This window comes from Plectropomus leopardus, chromosome 4 (genome assembly GCF_008729295.1).
Source record: "Plectropomus leopardus isolate mb chromosome 4, YSFRI_Pleo_2.0, whole genome shotgun sequence".
Lineage (NCBI taxonomy): Eukaryota > Metazoa > Chordata > Actinopteri > Perciformes > Serranidae > Plectropomus > Plectropomus leopardus.
Genome location: NC_056466.1, coordinates 21,464,140 through 21,473,710, shown reverse-complemented (window position 1 = coordinate 21,473,710; position 9,571 = coordinate 21,464,140).

The following is a 9,571-nucleotide window of genomic DNA, read 5'->3' as shown; positions in this document are numbered from 1 at the left end:
GATATGTTAAGTTTTTGCGCTTTCATAGCAACTGTTAACATACAACCACAGTAATACATCAGATTACTTCAACCTAATTTTGCCTCATTAATTTTTCATTTATTTAATGGTATCTGCTTTTGTAGCTGAGTAAGATAGTGTTATTATAAACACTTTGAGGCTCTTAAAACCCTTAAAAATTCAAATCCATTCATGAATTTAACTCATTCATTTATTCAGTGGTTGATGTGGATGGCTCTGGACTAACTGAGTGGACTGGTTAAGCTGTCAGAGGTGTTAAGTACTGCTACCTAGTGGTGTGAGGATCCATTACACTGCAGGCAGAGTTACTTTCTCCCACAGATGACCAGAGTCACCACAGCTTTACTATGCATTTATCTTATGTGTTGAAATCAGTGGAGTGGAATGTAAGATACTTATTGTATACATTTTTATTGTTTTTAATCATGTTGTAAATGAGCAACAAAAAAAAAACAAAGCAAAAAAAAAACACCTCCAACAACGACAATAACAAATAAAGAACAGTAAAATGCTGATGCTAGTTTTTCTTCCCACCCTCCTGACACTATACTGGACTGTAATTTTGATACAGGGGACCTATTAAAGTAAGAAAAAACTTGATAAATAACTATTAAAGCCCCTGAAAATGTAAAACTCTCAGATGATATTTGTAAGATTAAGTACTTGTGACTAAATAAGCAGCAATCAAAGTTTTATACATCATGAGGTCATATCCATCAAGCGTTTAACATAAAATAAAATAAAAATTGCTTCATCAAGATTGTTTGGGTGTGGTCTGATCACATCTGATTAACAGCAACCTGTAAGCACATTTAAACAACCCCCAAACTGTCGTCATATATTAATTAAAAGTTTAAGTAAATGCTTAAGTCTAATTGGTGCACAGAAATACCATACGAACTTCAAACCCCTAAGAAGAGTGAGGACAAAAAAAATCTATTGCTGATCCATTTGCTGATTGAGAAAAAATCGGTTGTCAAAGCCTTTAACATATTTAGATATTTTCATACAGGACATGCTGACGGGATTAAAGAAGAAAGTAGTATAAAGAGCTTAAGTCCGCCTAAAGAGGCAGGTTTGAGTGATGGATGGGTCAAACCAACACAGGACTTTAGAAAAGAGGAAGAACACCGGCACTCGTAAGACTTCACATATTTTTTTCCCCTCAGAATGAATAAGTGATTTGATATGAGTGCTGCTGTCTATATCTGATTTTCCTCTCAGCTGTGCATATTTTCTTTTACATTTTTAAAGACTTGAGTAGAGTTTTGCACGCTGCTGTTTTTCCTAAACAAAGGATTATCCACCAGGAGACTGGTGTTTCTGTCTTGAGTGAACTTATTTTAAGTTACGTTATCACTATGTTTCTCCTCTTCAACCAAACATAATCTCACTTGCCTAAACCTAACCTAAGTAACCTTACATTAAGTATGTTACAAAACATGACAATGCCATTCTTAGGGCACAAATTTATTAGATATCACACAAGTCCTTGCATCTGCATTTTAGTAAGTTATCATATAAACTGTGGTATTAGGTTATGTTTGTTCTGGTGACTCCTGGCGTCCCAAAACCTTTCTATGACAGTCTCTCTGTAACCCATCTGTATTTTCTATCACTATGAACAACTATTACTAAGACAGGAATCACATCACACCTTACACACACTCTTATAATCCTTGTAAAGTGTTGGAGGCTTTGTTTGATGAAACATCTGGGACAGCAGCTCTTTAATGAAACACCGCAGCCAGATTTCTTCTATGGCAGTTGTTTTCCTGCGAGGTAAATTACACACTGGTTAGTTGTATCAGATCATGTTTATAATGGACCCTTTTATTATCCCTGCCAAAACACTTAAAAAGACTCTTTCTGATACTCACCATCTCTGATACCCTCACGTCACCCAACACACCCCCACCCGCAGTGACATCTCCATTGTCCCCCCCCCCCCCCCCCCGCTCTCTAACTGAAGTGTGGCGGGAATGAGTGATGAGCCAGTGTTTGGGTTAACGACAGGGACGGGGTGTTAAACCTGAAGTGTTTAATTAACCCCACAATGGGCCTGCCTGTCAGCCCGTGCCCATTCCCTCTTGATGGAGACTTGAGCTCACCCACCGTCTCTCACACACACACACACACACACACACACACACACACACTCACACATACATATATATTTATATGCATGCACACACACAATCAGAGTGTGCACACCCATACAAATTCACATGAACACAGTCAGGCACATAGGCCCTTGGAGACACATGTAATGGCAGGTGCACACACACACACACACACACACACACACACACACACACACACACACATATATATAAACGCACACACCAGCCCGGGAGGGGAGAGGATGAGGGGAGGGGAGTAAAGTGATAATGCTCCGCCACAAACGCAAGATTGCTTTTTTTTCTCCCTCTCCTTCTCTAAAGTCCATTTTCTGGGTCACTGCATTGCATTCATTACTGTCTTTGAAGACATTGGGCTGGGAAGGAATAATGCTTCCCTTTCACTCGCACTGAGAGGGAGCAGAGAGTTGTGAGCACCAGAGTCAGGGCCAGAGGCCTGGGAGGGGAGGAGAGGAGGGCGGGGACGCGGTAATATGTGACATCTTTATCTGGTTTTAATTTCAGTCATAAATATTGAATGCTTTATTTGCTCATCTGCAGCTGCCTCCACTCAGTCAGTGTTTGTGTCTCTTGTCTTTTTTTTTCTGCTCTGCCAGCACACGCCATGTTTCTTATGTTGTAGCTTGGGGGCCAAAGCAATAGGATTAGGTAACGATTTTTCCATTTTCAAATGAACTCCAAAATGGACTTTAGCCGATTGAAACACTAAAAATCCAGCCTGTAGATCCCCTCCAGATTGAATGAATATGAATAAAGCTTGATTTAAAATACTCTTGTCTCGGATCTACATCAACGGACGGGGAGGAGAAGAGGCTATTGGCCGCTCTGTGAGAGGGTGACACTGACATAGCGAGCATTATGGGAGTCATCTCATCCCCTGGGTGAATCAATAGGTGCCATATGACAGTGGCTCACCCATCAAGTGGCGCGGTGACTCGGGGGGTGCTGCTGGAGATTTGCTTAAAGCCTACACCAATTAACTTCAACATGACAGATTCAGGCAGCCAATGAGTGAGGGCTTTGCATTCTGCCGCCTGCCCCGACTCTGTGGGTACAGAAGGGAAACCTCAGCTGTTAGACGGATGGTGGGGCTGCTTTTGTGTGTCTTCCTGCATCAACTCTTTGCGTGTGTATGCAAAGGCGAGGTGTGTGTGTGTGTGGGAGGGGAGGACGTGTTGGTGGTGGTGGTGGTGGTGGGGGTAAATCTGCAGTGATTCAGGCCCTGCTCTCGCTCCTTAATGATGATGTCAATCTGTGAAAATGCACGCACACATTGGAGCTGTCAGGGCCTCATCAATCAGAGAGGGGTTTGTCAAAGGAGCCCAGGCCCAGATTAACGAGGCGGGGACAATGACGGCGGCCCATTTGCATAGAAAATTACCCTCATCTTTAGGAAAGTGATAGTGCCAAGGAACAGAGGCTGACAATGGGGATGTTAGCTGGCGTTGTTGCGGCGGTTATTGAGGGAAGAAAGCACTTTGATCTCTGTTTTTTGTATTTAACTCGACGGTTGGAGCGTAATTAGAAGATTTGATTGCATTGTATTCCATGCACCTTTAAAAACAAACTTCTTCTTACATTTCAGCTGTGATGAATGGATTTAATAGCTAACATGGAAACAAATAAACAGAGGTGTTTTTGCACTTTTCCACTGCTGACTCCACATTCAAACCTCCCCACTGAACACCCCAGCACAGTGCACCCCTCCTTCTTGTCCATTTGCTTTCCTGCCCAAATGAGACAGTGATGAATCAAGTGGGTTTTAGCTCCATTTTTATGAACTCCTCCAAGAATACATGCCGAGTCCATCTTTAGCCGCAGCTCCAGCGAGTGCTCCTCCCTCCCCGCTCGCTCCATTGTCAGGCAGAGGAGACAATGGTTAAAGCTACACATTAACTCGGCCTGTTGTTCGAAGCTATTCTGCTCCGCTGCCATCTGGCTGAATTGGCTCCTCTCTCTCTGACAGACAGGACAGTAAGGGTCAGGTCACCTGCAGGGACAGGCCAGAGTACATTAAGGCATAATGGGTGAGCTCTAGTGTGTGTGTATTCGTGTGTGTGTGTGCATGTGAAAAAGGGAGTCAAAAGGAGAATTGTTTCTGTTGCTCGTTTAGATAGTGTGAGGTGTGAGAACTAAGATTCAAAGACAGTTTGTGTGAATAACAGAAACAGTTTGTGAAAGTGTGTGTTTTTGCACCCGAAGTACACATGCACGCATTTACATTTGCACCTGTGTCAGAAAAGAAAGTGACAGAGCGTACTTTGTGTCATTGTGTTTGTCCTTTCACCACCACAAGAGAAAGTGTGTGTGCTGCTGCGTGTGTGGTGTGTGCACGGTAGCAGGGGGCCTTCCTCACTGAGCGAGAGCAGGACAGTTAAGGTGTCACCGCCATGATGGAGAGGGTCCTCCTTCACAGGAGGCCAGCAGCTGCCAGGTTTTCAGCAGCTTGTGCTGAGGACTCCACATAAGTTAGTGGTCAGAGGTTTGTGGTAATGCGCGATGAAAAGACCGAAAACCACGAGATTTACAGCAGAGGTCTAAGGTCGAAGGTCAAAGTGTGGAAGGTCAGAAGGTGCACTTTCTTTTTCACTCTCGCACACACTCTTACACACTTCACAGCACTTATGAAAGCTAATGTGAAACAATGCTTCAGTGTAACCTTAAAGGGTCAGTTTACCCAATCTACAAATAGACTTTCATGCATTCTCTCATTCTGGTTTATGTATCCATGCAGAAAACTTTGGTTTTATGTAAACACATTTTGAGGTTTTTTTGCCCGTAAACTAAGACAATAATAGGGACTATGGAAAGCAGTTCAAATAAAAAATGTTCACAGTGAGGCCTGTTGATTATCCACAGTTACCAGGACACTGTCTTAAATCCTTGTCAGACTAAACTTTTTTACAGGACCATAGCCTAAACAGTCAGGTCCCATTAACCACCAGCCCTATTGCAAAAAGAAAGAGTCTGTTGTTTATTTGTATATTTCTTTTCTACCTGCTTAATTTAATTTTCTTTCATGAAAATTATCAGAAAATGGCAAACTTGTAAAATAAAGTAAACATTTTCAGATGAGACATCAATTTGTCTTTTTTATTAGTCCAAAAAGTGGTAAAATGAAAATATACTGAGTCAAATATGCATGCACATGTTTTGTAACAGTAGGATGTAAATTCTACCTGATTTGATGTTATCAGCCCATTAAATGGGTGTTATTTGTGTTTTATTTGCCTCATAGACACAAAACAGACTTTCTTGCTCCCGGTACTACGTCACCTGACTTCCTGCTTTGTTCCTTTCATTTTTTTTTAAATTAATTTTTTTGTTTAATTTTAAACATAAACGTCCATTTCATGGCCTGATAATGACCCTCTGAACCTAATAGTAGGTGTGGCAATAGTGTCATGGAGGGTGGCCTATATGCAGGTGAACAGGGTCTGTTTCTGGGCATTAACAGTATACCCACCCATCAGTTATAAGGTATTGGAATATATAGAATATAGCCACTTCCTTCTCTACCCATCTACCAAGGAGTACACCCACCTCATCAACTACCACTACACAACATCTATGACACTCTTGGACACTGATAATGGCCATTTGATAGCCTGATTTCAACCAAACCTACTGAAACTCCCTCAACATTGCTTAAATTCCCCAAATTTTGAAGAGAAATTCAATGTCCTCAATAGTTGCCTGCTATCTGTGTGGTTAGATACCAGTAGAATTAAAGAGATTTTTTTTCTAGAGTACAACTGAACCAACCCTTTAACAACAAAGATTTTTATATGCCATCTGTCACGTTTACCAGCTAAATCAAAGGGGGCTACTTTACAGTTTTCACTAGTCCTTTTTATATTTCTTAAAAGTCAAAAAAGAACCAAGAGTCAATGTTTGAATCCCTTTTACTAGAGTTGAAGGCTGACCTTTAAATCCACTTAGAGAAAAGTATCTCCACAAACTGTATTTAAGGCCAGTAAATAAATAAATAGCCTCATTAATCACAACTAGATCAGAGTAGACACTTTAACGCCCCGACAGTCGACTTGGCATCCCCCCTTATTACACTGTCATGGACCAATAAACACCCATGCCAGCGCCACTCCACCAATCAAACACCTGGCATTTTGCAGGTCGTTAGGGAGGACGGCGAATCAGATCCCTCGCTCGCGCAGGGGAGGGGAGTGGGCTTCGTGCCCGGACCCCTCTAATCTCACCAATGGGAATGCAGCACTCCTTGTAATCCAATTAAAGGAGCGTAAGCGGTTTGTTAGACACTGTGTGTTAATGTAAGCACTATCCAATATACTCTGGGCTGGTAACAGCATGACTGGGGATACACTTTGGTCCGTGGAACATAGGAGCAGTATACAGCTGGAGGGGTTGCTGCGGTAATATCAGGATAACATCTCAAACCAGGCTTGTGAATACAGCAGGGGAGGGGCGGGAGGCCTGTAGCACACAGAATGATAATACTGCTGACCTTTGGTTGTTCTTTTCAGGAAGGATGACAAAGACAAAGGATGTTTTCGGAGAGAAAGATTGAGAAAGGTCATCCACAAAGTCATACCCGTACCATATTTACTGTGACAGTAAATATTAGTATTTTCTGAAATGAGGATGCACGTTGACGCCAGATAACTGAGTGGGATGCTTCCTTGATTGTCTGTCTCATTGTTATTCAGCCCCGTACCCCATGTAGATGTACAGTCGTGCATCTTAATTGCATTTTCTAAGCAGCATTTAATAACTGTAGATTTGTACCATTTGCAGTCACTGCAGATGTAAGGACAAGTGTTTTCTCACACTGGCACCTCCCATTTCCTCCGATCCAGCAGCTGCACGAGAACATGCTGCATCTGACGCGGAGGAACTTAATCATATCTTCTTTTTTCTCTTTCCCAGATGCACCGAATTGAACTTAATTAGATGCTACATCACCTCAGTGAGGGGCTGCATGGCAAATCTTATTAAGAAAAAGCAGTGTGTTTCTCCAGCGCTCGCTGATTCCTTTACATCTTGGCGTCTGTGGGAGAAAACCCCGCCGAGGCGTATTCTCCAGCCCCTGTAACTAATGACACCGTTGCCCAGATCTGACAGTGAGCTGTGTCTGTATATTGTGCTTAATATCATAATAATAATGAGAGCAAATTAGAACAATCAATTTCCATGGCTGGTTGTTGATTGGAGGAGGAGGTGGAAGTGACAGGGGGTGATCCATCATCCTCGGCCAGTCACATTAAGGAGAGCGCCGTGGAGCAGGTGGGCTGGGCTGGAGGCCAGTTGCAGCCAATGAGAACGGGCGGGAAAGGGAGGAGGGAGATCCATTACACCCAAATCAAGTGCTAATGTAGCTGTGAAGTGGGTAAAAGAGCAGAGGAGGGAAGAGAGGAGGGAGAGGATGACGCTGAGACTTATGACTGGTTCAAGTGGGCTCTTGAGCATGTGTGTATTTTGCCCATGGATATGTCTATTTACCTGCAAGTGTGTCCATGCATCTTGAGCTAGAATCACCCGTGAATCCACTGAAACATCAACACAATGCTAAACCAAAGCTAACACAAAAATACTGCCTTTTTTTCAGTCCATAATCACAGTCACGCTAACATCATGAACTGCAGCTCGAGTCCCACAAGGGGTCACTAAAATCTCACCGACCTACAATCCTTCAGAGTCTCTCAATGTTCATCAGCACAATGAAGCAGTCGCAGAATCATGTGCCATTTACAAAACACAGAATAACTGCGCTTCAAAATGCATGTTAAAATGGAAATTCTCAATTTTCGACCACTGGACACTGACTGTACCACGAGCATAAGCACATAATAACAAGCTGTAGCAACAATTTGAAAATAATTAGCATGCAATAGATGCTCGGCTGATGACAGTCACTCCACTTCATGCTTTTTAAACGAGTAAAACTGTGATGAGTGACCTCACACACGCTTGCGCAGATGCACACTTCATTTCCCTAACCCACTTTCATCACACACACCAAGAAGCACAGCCATCGCTCAACACTTAATGTCCCAGACTCCTGTTGGAGTTACTCAAGCACAGCCAAAACTCCTCAATTTTTAAAAAATCAGAAAAAGCAACATTAAGTGCATTTTCACCTTTTATCAGCTCATGTTGAAGTCTTTCTCTCTAATCCTATTTCTAGCAAACGATGGCATGGGGCGAGTATATTAGATTTCATCAGCAGCCATCAATCATGGCCGCACTTAACACGATCAGCTCCCCAGTTTATTCAGAGTGAACAATGGGGGACAGGCACGTCCCGCCTGCAACTGAGTAAATGAGGAATTTAAATACTGCACAAGAGACTACGGCGGCTCGGAGGGGGCTGACTGATTAAAGGCCACAATATCTGCTTTTCTAGGCAGATGATCTGTCAACGGGATGCAATAGGAGGTTTATTGAAATAATGGGCTGCTAATGTGAGGTTATTCTTGAGCACACACACACACACACACACACACACACACACACACGATTGCTTGTGAGGGTACTCATTTTGGCAACATGTCTTTGCAGTGCAAATTTGAGTCACAAACATACACAGTCTAATTTTCACACACATGCACGCACCATGTTCCCCAGCACAGCATCCCCATACTGTCTGCTATCGATGGGTAATTTATCAAATGACATCTCATCCACTGTTGAGAGGAAATTAAATCATGTAGTTCCAGATCCTGATTATGATCATGAGGTGTCCCTCTTGTAAATTATGTCAGTGAGATTTCTTGCCACTGCTTTGCCAAGTCTCTCTCTGGTTTTTCACCTAATCATCATGTTAATTAGCAGATACAATCAGTTGCTGAGGATGGTAATGGAGACAGGAAAGGCTGGAGGGATTTCCTGGTGATGGAGAGGTCAACACGTTAAATTGCTAGACTGTGAGAAGTCTGAGTATGAAAGTGGAATAAGTTATGCAGTTTTTGTGCTCTTGAGCAGACAAATGGCCACTCATAAACCCCAAAGTGTCTTCAAAGAGAGAGGGCATGCGTATCATTGAGGGAAGGAATGATAATGTATGCATGGGAAAAGTAGAAGTAAGGGTGACTCTAAATTCTTGATCTGTGGCTCATGACAGCATGATGATGCATGCAACAAACTGACCAGCAACAATAGTCGATGTTTAACCCTTTGAAATGTGAAAGAATTAGCTTGATTTCTTTTTTTTTTTTTTTAAAGGGAATAGTGTTATTAGCAAAGTTACAAAAATAGCAAGAATTTAGTAAAAGGTTACTGAAAATAAGTTAAAAAAAAAAGAAACAAAAATGAACAAAACCCAAAACAAATAAAAAACAAGAAATGACCTCAAGAACTTATTTATAAGAATTAAAGAATTATTTTTTCTGACATAATATTAAATATATAATTATAAATTATATTATATATTA